The sequence below is a fragment of the Sminthopsis crassicaudata genome, chromosome 1 (genome assembly GCF_048593235.1).
Source record: "Sminthopsis crassicaudata isolate SCR6 chromosome 1, ASM4859323v1, whole genome shotgun sequence".
Lineage (NCBI taxonomy): Eukaryota > Metazoa > Chordata > Mammalia > Dasyuromorphia > Dasyuridae > Sminthopsis > Sminthopsis crassicaudata.
This window is the reverse complement of record NC_133617.1, coordinates 275,436,520-275,450,603: the sequence shown is the minus strand read 5'-3', so window position 1 is coordinate 275,450,603 and position 14,084 is coordinate 275,436,520. Positions and strand designations below refer to the sequence as shown.

General features: G+C 35.9%; 1 protein-coding gene and 1 pseudogene across 1 annotated transcript in view; both read left to right on the top strand.

Annotated features, from left to right (window-relative positions):
- CPA6 (carboxypeptidase A6) overlaps positions 1-14,084 on the top strand; it is a 364,131-nt gene that overhangs the window by 121,704 nt on the left and 228,343 nt on the right. The gene's annotated exons all lie outside the window — the stretch shown is intronic.
- Positions 7,095-7,623, top strand: LOC141552210 (cyclin-dependent kinase 2-interacting protein pseudogene; annotated as a pseudogene).

Below are 14,084 nucleotides of genomic sequence, written 5' to 3'. Positions count from 1 at the left end.
TCCACGACTTGAAAGCTTGTTCTTATCTCTGTTATCTTCAAAACATCTCTCACTTTTGTCCCATTCTGTCCACTCCCACAGCTACCACTCTAATTCAACTCCTCATAACCTTTCTCTATTTTCTCAATATTTTTTTCAATAGCCTCCTATTGGCTTCCTTATTTCAAAACTTTCCTCTATCTAATTTACTTTCCACATAACCACCAAAGTGATATTCCAAAGATTTGCCTTCTCAATAAATTCTGGTGGTTCTCTATTATCTCTAGAATCAAATATTGAAATTCCTTTATTTTGCATGTAAAGCCCTCAGCAAGCTGGTTCCACTTTCTCTCTCTAGCTTTATGATATATTACTCCCCTTGAAATTTTTATTCACCGCAAACTGGCTTTCTTGCTCTTCTTTGCACCCAAATCCTCTCTTCTTCCTTTTGCAGACTGTTCCCTCCAGCCTAGAAAGCTCTTTTTTCTCAGTTCCATATATCTGAATTCTTGATTCCTTTCATAACTGAGCTCAAATGTTAATTCATGAATGACACCTTTCCTTTCTCAATTGCTAGTAACCCCCTTCCATTATCTTGCATTTATTTGAATACAAATATACAGCATTGAAGAGAACTCTCAAGGCTATGAATTCAAATTTATATTTAAGTATATGGTCAATCCTCAACATATACCAGTTTAACTTTGGGGATTTCAAGAAGTCCTGTGATTTTATGAGTAACCTCACTTTCACTTTCACATTGGCAATCCTGTACATTCATGGCTATGCTCAGAGGAAAAAAAAAAAAAAAAGAGAGGCACAATGCTTGCAAGTTTGGTATCCTACTAGGTGCTTCACTGATCTTTTTCACCTTACCATTGTAAAGGACTTTATATATATATATATATATATATATATATATATATATATATATATATACATGTTCATGGCCTTTAAAAGTCAAGCTTTGTGTAGCAATCATGCCCCCAAAGACACTTGCAAGTCCTTTGGGTTCTAAGACTAAGCATGCAAAGTAAGTCATGTAGTAGTAAGAAAACAAAGGAGTCAGTTAAACTGTGCTTGAAGGTCTGCAGCTGTTTTCAGACTTAGCAAATCCTTTGTTTCTTATATACCAAAAAAAAAAAAATGAGGAAAATATTCATGAATCTGTTGCAGAAAGTGCTAAAGTAACTTCTCAAGTATGAAATAAGGAACTGAAAGATATGGAATAACAGCTAAATTTGTAGGTAAATGAACTGATTCTGGATTTCCATGTCCCAGGCCACCATATGGCGAGTTGCCATGGGAGAAGCACACAGGCCCATTGTCCATTTAATAGTCTGTTTATATTGCACATCACCCAAGACAGTCCATTTCAGCTGCTACACTGGAGCTGTGTCTGCTATCTCTGGTGTCAAGGTCAGGAGGGGCATTGCTACCATCAGCGACTGGAGGGCTGCTGACATCTGGCTGGTCCCTCTGGGTTTTGTCTGGTCCCTCTCTTCTTGTATCCCCAGATCACGGATGTTTCTGGTAGGGATCCACTCCTCTGATGCTGGGTCTGCATCTGGAATAATAAGAGTGTATTCGGGACCTCAAATTTTGACCTAACTTGGGCCTTTCCAAATGCCATCTAAGCCCTTTCACATCCCTATGGAGAGAGGGCTCTTGTGCTTGATGGCCAGTCTGTTAGTTAGCTGCACTTTCTGCATATGTCAGAAGCACATTGCTGGGGTAAGATCCAAGGAATGTATGATATTATTATATATAAGTAATTATATGTGTATATATCACCACTTCTGAGTGAGTCTGTGTGAGTCATGTGGAGAGTCTTACAAACCTCAATACTCCTTTTTCTTGCTTAGACAGGAGTATCTTGAGAGTACGATTAGCCCATTCAACAATGGCTTGGCCCATAGGATTATATGGGATGCCAGTGGAATGGGCAACGCCAAATTCAGTATAAAAAGACCTAAAGGCAGAACATGTATAAGCTGGTCCATTATCGGTCTTTAAGCTCACGTGGAACTCCTGCAATGGAGAAGCAATGAGAAAGATGGCTGATCATGTGGCTAACTGCTTCTCCTGATTGGGGTGAAGCCATGAGGAATTGAGAGTGTGTATCTGCCTCTCAACATGAGTCACATTCATTTGCCAGAGGGCATTGGGCGACTCACCATGAGGATTTGTTGCAGTATTTTGTGGAGCAGGAAGAAAAGAAGCACAAGTAGTACAGTGGCGAAGAATAGCTGCAGCTTCTGCTTTAGAGATGCCATACAGTCTCCGCAAGGAGCGGGCAGATAAATGAAATGAAGCATGTGCCTTATGGGAAGGGGAATCAGAGTAGAGACCATATAAAGGATAAAGAAAGGCATCAGCTACCCTATTACCCTCAAATATAGGACCAGTGCCATCAGTATAATACCTAGCATGTATGATGAAAAGGCTCTGTTGTTCAATGCATCCTGAGCCTGATGAACATCAGTGATGGTGGAGTGCCTGTCATCTGTATATGCATGTATAGCTGTTGGATGGCTTGGCAGGCATAAAGACTGTCCATAATGATATTAATAGCCTCTTTATACTGTTGCATGGTGTGTATAATGGCATACAACTCATTTTTCTGTGTAGAATCAAGGACATATGTCTATTGAATGTCTTCCCTGTGATCTTTGGTAGCATCAGTAAAAACATTAGGGCTTTGCACTGGCTCTGAGGAAAAAGATCCAATGGCAATACTTATTCTTAATCTTTTGTACAACTGCCTAAGGGGCTGGGAAGTATGCAAAGGTGCTAAGGGACAAAGCAAGTACTTGCTGTGCTGGTATACCAAGATAAGTATGGCCCGTTGGCAACATTGCCACAAGAAGGAGCCAAGTCCTTCAATCTTATTGGTCAGAATACATGAAGGTCTGGTAAGGTACAGCCACTCTATAGGGTGCTCATCTTGGTGCAGTGCTGCAAAAAAGGGCTTATCCACAAATACCGACAGCATCAAGGGCTGTGAGGGAGGTAGGTATGAGTGCACAGCAAGGGAATAGATTGTAATGCTGCACAGGCCTCTGCAGACCACGATCGTGGTGATGTCAGGGCAGAAAGGCCTTTCAAAAGGAGTGCATAACAGAAGGGGGAATCAGATGAGTGCATCTCAACCATTGTAAAGTCCCACCAGCTGTTGGAAGTCATGAAGAGTTTTCTACTTACCCTCATCCACCTCAGGAGGCACCATGAACATAATAAGGTCTTGAAGAATGTGCCCAAGATGGAGAAATGAAGGCTTAGTCTGTATTTTATGAGGTGCCACTGCAAGGTTCTGCTGAGCCAATATTTGAATAATGTGTTGCACAATGCTTTGCAACTGTGCCTCTTCCTTGTGGCCACCAGTATATCATCCACATAATGAAACATATAAACTTTTGGGTATAAACTTCTGACTGGAGCAAGAACCTTGTCTACACACCATTAGCAGAGGGTGGGATTGTTAGCCATCCCTTGTGGTAATACTTTCCATTGCCATCTAGTGGCAGGAGGTTGCAAATTAACAGCTGGAACAGAGAAGGCAAACTTCTCCCTGTCTGTAGGATGCAAGGGAATAGACATGGACCACTGCACGTGTTGAGGTACACACCAAGGCTGGAAATAGATTAGTAATCGGACTCTCGGACTATGCACCTGTGATTGTACATACCATGATATTAAAACATATGGAACCATTTATCTTCATTACCAATCCTCACCCATATCCTGTGAACTTAAAGGGAGATCATCCAATTACTAAAATATTCCTATTATATTCTTTTGGTGAGGTGAATTTTACTCAAATGATTGGGCAAGAAAAACCCATGTGTACTATTTATATAGAAAACAGGACCTATCATACATAGTATGTACAATCACAGGTGCATAGTCCGAGAGTCCGATTACTAATCTATCTCCAGCCTTGGGTTGTACCTTAATATGTGCAGTAGTCCATGGGTTAATGTTAAAACCCTCAAATGCATTCATCAAATGCTGTACATATTTTTCATCAAGGCCTGATAATTCTCTTTGGACCCTGTAGCTCCTCTCCAGATAGGTTCCTAATCTATCTAGGATGTGTTTGGGGTCCTCATGGGACCCCCTCGCTAGTTTCCTTGGAGCGCAGGATTATTTCTCTTCCTGGTCCGACAAAATTTTGCCACATGCCTTATTTGTCACAAGCAAAGCAAAAGGATTTTCTTTTTTTTTTTTTTAAAGGAATAGATGCTTTTTATTTTTTTTTTAATCTACCTACATTTTATTCATTCCCATATTCTTTCCCCCCCCCCCCCCTGAGGCTGGGGTTAAGTGACTTGCCCAGGGTCACACAGCTAGGACGTGTTAAGTGTCTGAGACCAGATTTGAACTCAGGTCCTCCTGAATTCAAGGCTGATGCTCTATCCACTGTGCCACCTAACTGCCCCCAAAGCAAAAGGATTTTCACCCCCTATTGGCTGCTTATGGCATTGGGTTTGGAAATGTCCTTTTCTGCCACAGTTATAACATTTCTTTCCTTCTATCTTCCTGTACTCAACCAAGAATTTCAAGCTCAACTGGAGTCCTTATCAAGATATGTGCTTTTGACAGGATCAGGAGGGAAGGGACAGTTCAACCACAGAGCCAAATGAGAGGTTAGAACAGGTAGTTGTCTTATCCCTTTTTTACCTCAGGATTCTTTCGACATCACTATCTCTGAGCCTCCCCATCTAAAGTTGCTTCTCCTTTCCCCTGAATCTTATGAATTATTTCATAGTTACTATGTTAGCAAAAGTGCATTGTATCAAAATGAATGTTTTATTATAAAGAGTTGTATGCAGTAAAGTATATTTTCAGCAATCTCTAGTGAAAGGTTACAGTTTTTTGGTGGTCAAGAAGCGTAACCTCTTATTTCTCATAGATTCAATGTATCAACATCTGCATATTTTAAAAATTTACCATTTTCTAGAAATGTCATGCCAGTGAAAGTTGAGGATTAACTATGTATATTTTGCTTATACATGTGTCTGTGCTGTTTTACCCTATATGATGTCAGCACAATGAACAAGTACCATTTGTCTTTGTATCCTTCAAACTTAGCACAGTGCCTCATGGAAAGTGAACTTTATAGACTCAAATATACTCAAATAAATGTTTGTTTGACTAATTTTTAAATTGGTTGATTGATTAAACTGAGTCATAAAAAGTAGAACAGTATGTGATTATGTGATTAACTGGTGACTCAGATATATTCCAGATGAGAATGTTAAGGGGCAGGTCAATTCGAGAGCCTCCACAGCTGTGGATCATAGCATCTGAAGGAGTTGCAGGGCGGCCTTTGCTGACACAGGTGTTCCAGACTGGGAATGAGATAAATTGGAGGCAGAGGGAAGAGGAGAGAGGTCAGACAACACAATGGCCTCTCAGTCAGAGAGCTCAGAGAACAGCAACTGCCTCTCAGTCTTCTTGTATCATCCTCTCACAAGAGGAGATCCATTCTGCAGGTCTGAGTTGGATCTTCAGCAGCCACTGTCAGGTGGCTCCGATATTACAACATGAGAACATAGCAAAAATAATAGGATGTAGCTAATATAGTCGTCACAGACAAGTTTATATCCCTGAATATGCAGTTTCAAAACAACTAGCAAATCAACAAAGAATCAGAAGCAAGGTTTTGTCCCCCCCCAAAAATTGGTAATGTTCTCATTTATTCTCATTTCTGTGATTCTTGTTCAAAATTTGAGTCACAGACATTTGTATAGGGTGTTTTGGTTGTGACCAGATACATATTAAAATAGAAACAAATAGTTATTCTGCACTTTATTTTGTATACATTTTAAAGTTTACTTGTTAATTTCTAAAAATCGTCATTAACTTTTAGTTTCTTTAATTTGATAAATTGAAAACATTGTCCTTTAGATTATTAAGTAATCTTTAAAAAGACAATTCCCTAGGTGCTCTGCACATCCTATTGATATATGGTACACCTAGTAGTGATTTGAATGCTTGTTTACTTTATGGCAAATTTAAGACAACATTTGTCAGTTACAAGAATAAAAAATAAGGTCATATAGGTAGGTAGTGGTGGCAGACACTCACTGAACTCAGGTTTCCAGTTCCAAGTATCATATACTTTCCCTTGTTATTTATATATAATATACATAAAATTTACATACTATAATATACATACATAATTTAATATAATATACATATATAAAATATGCATTTTATATAATATGCAGATGAATTGTATTTTCAGAGACTTCACATTATCATTTTGTTAAGATAATTTTATTTATTTTTTAAATTTATTTGTAATTCTCCAAATTATGAATTATGTCCTTGTAAACATCAACATTATACTTTCTGAAATATCAGGTCATGTTCTCATTGTAAAGAGAAGTAAGAAAATACTTGGCATGTTATGCTCTATGTCTTAGTTTTAAAAATTGTTTCTGTGAAAACCGAAGTGTCGGGAGCCAAAAAGTAGCTGTTGTGTTCTGGCCCTAGGTACTAGCTTTTTGTTAAGTATCAGTAACTTGGAAGCAGGTTGCCCCAAAACAGGAACCTGGTAGGAGAACCATCTTGAGTAGTCCAAAGAAAGAGATGATGAGAAAGGAAAGATCTTAAACAGGAGAAAGGGTAAAATATGAAAAGGGAACTATCCTGGATGGCGATATAAATGCAATTAAGCTAAGAAAGAAGATCAGGATGACTTAGACCAGGTCACAAGGTCCAGGAAACAAAATAAGCTATAAGTACAGATGAGAGAGAGAGTTTAGGCGCCGTAGGGAGAAAAGTAAATTTCATAATAAACCTAGGACCAACCTTAGTAATTAGCTAATCAAATCATTTTAGACCAGCCGGGAGAAACAAGGACAAATAATGCTGAAGGTTGAAACCTCAGAAGCTCCAAAAATAGTAATAATAATAAATAATAATAATGATAATAATAATAATAAAGGTGCTAAGAAAAGAGAAAGCAGACTTGAGGACAGAACAGGAAAGGTCATTCTAATCCAAGGTACCAGGGTCAGAGATAGAGCTCCTCCCATATCAAAGCTAGTTAGAATACAACTCTTTTCCTTCTTCTGGCCTGGTCCTAGTTAAGTGCTAAAGTTATGGGCATGAAGAACTCTGGCATGGACACTTCCAAAAGAACTATCTTATCAGTCAGCACAAGAAAAATTAAGGACAATGCTGCATATTGACATAATTTATCAAAATGAGTTTCTCTCAATAGATTGAAGTTTTCTGTGGCAAACAAAATAGGAACATCAAAATTAGTGCACTTATTAAAGACAAGGTAGAACCACAATACAACAGCATTACTTCTGGCTTTCATTCTTAAAAAATATATACCTATAATATAATGAGGAACTTGAGATATTATGCAAAGAACTTCAAAACACTTTGGAAAATTTGTCTAAGGAACAAGTGAAAATGGAAAAGTTAAGATCAACCATTAAAGGAATTTGTAATCTAGAAAATTACTACCTAGGAAATGGAAATTATCAATTTTCCATATGTGGCCCACAACCTACTTCTATGAAATTTCCCCATAAGTTTTTAGAAATGTACAAAAAGAAATACTCCTCAACACATCATTGTGAAGCGCTCACCCATGCTATGAATGAGGATCTCATTTGAAGCTACTTCTCTAGGTGATTGTACCAATCCTATGTTCCAACAGCATTATAATTATTATAATTATAATAATTATTATTATAATTATTGAGCATTATAATTTTTCCAAAAGCATTTTATTTTTAAGGCCAAACTCCAAACATCAGAATCAACTTTTTTTTTTTTTCTCCAGGTGTATGACAGAGGCCAATTGTTGCCTCCTACATTTTCTTCCAGAGTCACAGCTCTACTTCTCTTGTCACTTACAGAATGAGTTGTTTCAATTCCATTTTATGAAAATCTTAACATCACTCTGGTAGTAGCTTTTAGAGTTGATGATGGTCATCCATTCTGTACCTATTATGATTCTCCTTATTTGACAAAATCTAGTAAGAAAACTGATCATGTATTAGGCAGAAAAAGTTTAGATCAGCACTTATTTCCACAATAAGTTCCAAATGTATTCTCAACTTACTGTTTAAAAAGAAAATGCCCACAAAATAAAGTAAGATCAAAAGAATGAAAGGAGGTGCCTTTCACAATTCTAAACCAAAAGACAGAAATATTCGTAAAAGATAGTATAAATCTTGAATTACACAAAACTAAAATATATTTTCACTAACAAAACTAAGAGAAAGTAGATTGGAAAAAAATAGTTTAATTAAATAGCAGAGGATAAAATCTGCTATGAGAAGTTGATTAAAAAAATATGAGACTAAGAACCATTTCCTAGTTAAATATCCTAAAGATATGAACAAATGATCTTCAGAATTAAGAAATACAATTAACAAACAAAACAGTACATCAAATCACTTAGCGATTGTATTTTGTAGTTTCATGTAAACATGGCAAAACTTGAGGAAAAAACTAGCAATGCTGAATAAGCTATAGAAAACATAAATTCTAAATACATATTGATGGTAGAGCTTTTCCTGGGGCCAACCATTCCAACAATTTAGAACTTTTCAAGGAAAGTCATTAAAGTTTTTGAACCTTTCACCTAGCAGTCTATCTACTACAAAGGCATATAACAAAATGAGGTCAAAGAGGGACTGAGATGGGGGCAGCTAGGTGACACAGTGGATAGAGCACCAGCCTTGAATTCAGGAGGACCGGAGTTCAAATCTGGTCTCAGACACTTAACACTTCCTAGCTGTGTGACCCTGGGCAAGTCACTTAACCCCAGCCTCAAGGGAAAAAAAAAAAAAAAAAAGAGGGACTGAGATGAAGGAGAATCCCACTTTACTAAATAGTGCTTTTCGTGAAAGAAACAATAAATTTAAATTATTCAGAAAAATTAGGGAAGATTTGTATGAACTTGTGTAGAGGGAAGAAAGCAGAATCAAGAGATGTGTTTCATAGAAATAAAAATACTAAAAAATAAAAATTCAGGAGAATTTAAATAACTAATATTAATCAGAAGCATTTTTTTCCTCCAGCCAAAGACTGATGAGTTTTTCTGGTATGAAATAGTGTGGCAATAGTGTGGCAATTTCATTACTTAACTGATTTTGTTACAAGGAGAATAGGAGCAGAGATAAATAAATAAATAAATAGTGAGGGTTTTTTTGAAGCAATGAATCAAAAAGAAAAAAAAGGAGAAAGAAAAAGGATAGAGAGGGAAGAATTGGGGGGGATGTATAGAAAGGAGAAATATTTATGAAGGTCACTATTCAGTACTCCTAGCCAGTGTAAGGAAAGTGATTTTTAGAAAGGCTGAAAGAGTTATAACTTTGTCAAACCTAATCCAATTGTCTATAGATTAAAAACTGAGATAAAATATGCTCTAAACAGCCAATTAACTCAATATCTAGAAGAAATAATTGAGTCAGTCAGGAAGGAGAAAGAATAAATTATAGACAAATTGGTTTTGTAGTAAGTGTGAATGCAATTGACCAAAAAACTTCTATAAATTTTGTATCTTCCCCCTATGTATATGTTATTTGCTATTTCCCTCAATTTTCATTTACCTTTAATTTATAGTAATTAAACCCTTTGAAAATCCTAGGAATATGCTGGTAATATATTTTTAAGCCTAGTCTACAAAGTGAAGTAAATAGTAGATCGACAAGTTGTTGTTCCTCATTTTCAAAGAGGACCAAAAAAAAAAAAAAAAAAAAAATCACTACGCTAAAACTGAGTTACAGTGTGCCTGATTGTGTCTGATCAGACCAATATGAGCTCAGAATGCTCTGCCACAGGTTGGACACAAATAGTTTCTGTGAACATTTGGGGAGGCTTCTCTAACTTTGGGCATCTAGCATTTCTTATGAGCTAATTCATTTCTGCTTTACTCATAGAGCACAGCATCTTCTCTGATGAGGGCATGCTATCTTAGGAAGTCCTGTGCCAGTGTCTCCCATGTCATATAATCAATTCTAAAATTCTTTTTTTTTTTTTTTTGAGTTAGCATCTTTTTTATTGTCAGGGTGCAAATTCTATTCAATTCAATAACCATTTATTAAACTACTGCTTCTACATTACTAAGTCATTACTAAGTTGACTTAATTCTAAAATTCTTAAAAGATACTTTGATAGTGTCCTCATATTGCTTTTTTTTCCCTGAATATTTGCCACATGTGAGTTTTCCATAAGATAATTGTTTTGACAAGCATACATTTGGTATTTGAACAATGTGGTCAGCTCAGTGGAATTGGGCTCTCTGCAATAGAGTTAGAATGCTTGGCAGTTTAGTTCAAAAAAGGACCTCTGTGTCTGGTATCTTATCCTTCCAAGTGATCTTCAGTATTTTCCTAAGATAATTCAAAAGGAAGTATTCCAATCCTTGGCATGGCACTGGTATACTGTCCAGGCTTCATAGGCATGCAATAATGAGATCAGTACCAACAGCTCTGCAGACCTTCAGTTTGATAGTCAGTCTAATACCTCTCCTCTCACACATTTTCCTTCAGAGCCTCCCAAACAGAAAGCTAGCTCTGACAATGCTACAAATCAACAGACTATTAACATATACTAGAAAGAGGCTTTCTATGTTAAGAAAGATATAATCCATGATTGAGGAAAGTCACTGGTTAATGGTATCATACTCAGGATTATGTTTAGAAATTAAAATGGCCTGGGCCACTAATTATCCCTATGGCCAATGCCAGAAATTGGCTGATCCAATAACCTCCCTTTATCCTCAGCTATCTTTTTTCTTTCTCTTCCTTTAACATTATTTTGGAAGGAGGTATAAAGTAGAGGAAAGGAAGACATTATAAATCATGTGTTTTCTCTGAGAGGTTTTTGTCCAGCCAAAATAAGTCACCAAAGCATTAGGCATTGATGCTGACAAATGTATAAAATAAAAACTGGAGTATGAGCTAGTTACATAGAGAATAAACATCTTGTCTCCTTAGCTTACCTTTTTTTCTGGTTCAAATTTGTCTGTGTGCTAAACAGAAAAAATCTTTGGAATATATAACCCTAGAGAGATAGCTATCTAACAGAGATCGTTCATTCAACTATGTCCAAACATAAAAGTCAAAAAGAAAAAAATGTGACATTAGCCTGGGGCCTTCTACCTAGTTTTTATGAGATGACTAAAGATTTGTGCCCTTTTCAGGAATATGGTCTAACCACTGTTCTTTAGCAGATAAAACTGATACAGCATTAGTGACTCTGAGGAAATCAACCCAGAAACAAGTAGGCAACTAGGTGGTACAGTAGATTTATACAGGATTTAGAGTCAAGAAGACCTGAGGTCAAATCTAACCTAAAATGTTTACTATCCTCTCTTTACCTTAGTTTATTCATCTGTAAAATAAGGATAATAGCAGCACTTACCTCACAAAGTTGCCATGAGAATAAAAAGAAATGATTAAGCCTTTTTTCACAAACTTAAAACAATATACAAATGAAAATTAGCAAATAGCAGTAGCAATGTTGTTGTTCAGTTGTGCTCAGCTCCACTTGATCCCCACTTGAGATTTTCTTGGCAAAAATACTAGAGAGGCTTGCCATTTCCTTCTTCAGCTTGTTTTACAGATGAGGAAACTGAGGCAAACAGGACAAAATGACTTGCTCAAGATTAAACAGTTAGTAAGTAGCTGAGGCTAAATTTGAACTCAGGAAGAAAGATCTACCCACTGTAGCTGCCCCAGGGAGCAATACCCAGCAGATACCATGTACCAAGGGCAACCAAAACAGCACTCAGGTGAGAAAACTGCCCAGCAGGTACCATAAGACTAGCAAGACAATTCACTTAACAGGAAAGCCACATTCAAAGGAAAGCAGACCAAGTGGGTGACATGATCACATCATCAGGCAATGGTCTTTCGTATTGGAGATATGAGTTACTTCTCTACACAAATTCCACTTATGTGTGATGTGAATGCATGTTACTCTTTATGCTAATGTTAAATGTATTTGTAGGAAAGTTGTCCTGGATATATGGGGAGAGTATTTTATTATAATTTTTCTCAATACACTATTTCATTAACGTGTCTTTCATTTAAATAAATTGTGTTTTCTGATTGACTAGAAAAAGATTAAAACATTGGCAAGATTTTGTAAACTATGGTTTTGAGTGGATGTATTGTGATAGAGTATCTTGAACCTGCAATAACTATTCTGGGAGCATTGTGGGTGAGAAGTACCCTAGATGCTACATTCCATTCTTTTGTGTTTCATTAATTCTACCTCAGATAATTTTCTCACACAATTAGCCCCTCTTAACCATCCTCAGGCAAACTTCCAAAGACTTTGAGAAATTCAATTCATGATCATGTAATCATAGACAGAGATATAGAAAGCTGAAGTGGACCTTAAGGGTCATCCAATTCAATTCTATCAATTTCACAGGTAAGGAAAATGAGATATAAAGACATTAAGTGATTTACCCCCAAGAATCAACAGATATTAAGTGGCAGAACTGGGATTTGAATCCAGGTCCTCCAAGGCTCCAAATCTAGTACTCTTTGCATAGTTCATCAACACCTTTTTAATTTAGAATCTAAGCAAAATTTTTACTTTAAGTAATTTACTTTGCAAGCACTGGCATTTAAGATAAACTGTTGGAATAACTTTTGGAAGCTAGAAAGGAAAATTAAGTGAGCATACCTAATCTTTAAAAGAAAAAGCTAAAGGACTTTCAAATGCTAGAAATCCCCAAATTACAATCTGATCAGGTTCCAACTTTCATTTACAGATTGTGATTGTAGAAAGAGCTCTGGATCAGGGATCAAAAGAGAACTGAGTTTGAATCCCAACTCTTACAGTTACTAGCTGATTTGATAATGAGTAAATCATTTAACTTGTCTCATTCCTGTTCCCTCATCCCTTAAATGGGTACAGTGACATCAGTACTACTAGTATATAATGTTGTCATCAAGAATGAATGAAAGCATGTGTGTCAAGTTAAACTTTACAAGACTTAAAATGCTATATAAATGTTGGGTAGTTATTAAGTTGGGTTGAGAACTTTGAGACTATTCTCCCTATGGGCAGAGGGGAAGAAAATAGTTATACATTATACTTAGTTTCCTAGTCATTACAAGATAACTAAAATAATGAACATTTGCCATGAAAATATTATTGTTGTAAACTAAGGAACTCTGAAAAAATGATTAAAATATTAAATGAAAAAGTAAGTTTACTTAGAAAAATACCAAGTAGAAATTTTGCTTAGATTCTAAAATATAACATTACAATTGAAATATGATTACACCTTAAGTAGTTAATTGGGAAAAAAATAAATATTTGGGATCAATAGTTAAAAGCTTCAATGCAAATACCACTGGTGATTGGTTTTAAATTACTTCTAATGTAATTTCTTCTAAGACACAGTAAGTATAGAGGGACAAAGAATCAAAGGTTAAGTCTTGCTTTTCTGACATATACTACTTGTGTAATTAAGTGAGATAACATTTATAAAATATTTTATTTACAATTCCTGGAACATAGTATATAATTTTATAAATGAATCTCTTATTATTACTATATTATTATTGTTATTAGCAACTTATATGTATTCCACAGAACTCTTAAGATTATAAATAGTTTAAGTTATTTCTTTTTTCTAGTATATTTATTTATTTTTAATACACATTGCTTTATGAATCATGTTGGGAGATAAAAATCAGAGCAAAGGGAAAAAACCATGGGAGAAATAAAAAAAAGAAAATATAAGTGAACATAGTATGTGTTGATTTACATTCAGTCTCCTTAGTTCTTTTTCTGGATGAGATGATATTTTCTATCCAAAGTCTATTGGGATTGCTTTGGGTTGAACCACTCTTTCGTAGGTGATCATTGTACACTGTTGCTATTATTGTGTACAATATACTCCTGGTTCTGCTTGTTTCATTCAGCGTTGGTTCATATGAATCTTTTCAGGCCTTTCTAAAATCACCTTGTTCATCATTTTTATAGAACAATAATATTTCATTATCTTCATATATTACAGCTTATTCAGCCATTCCCTAATTCATGGGCATTTAGTGATTTTCTAAATCTTTACTTTTACAAAAAGAAATGCTACAAAC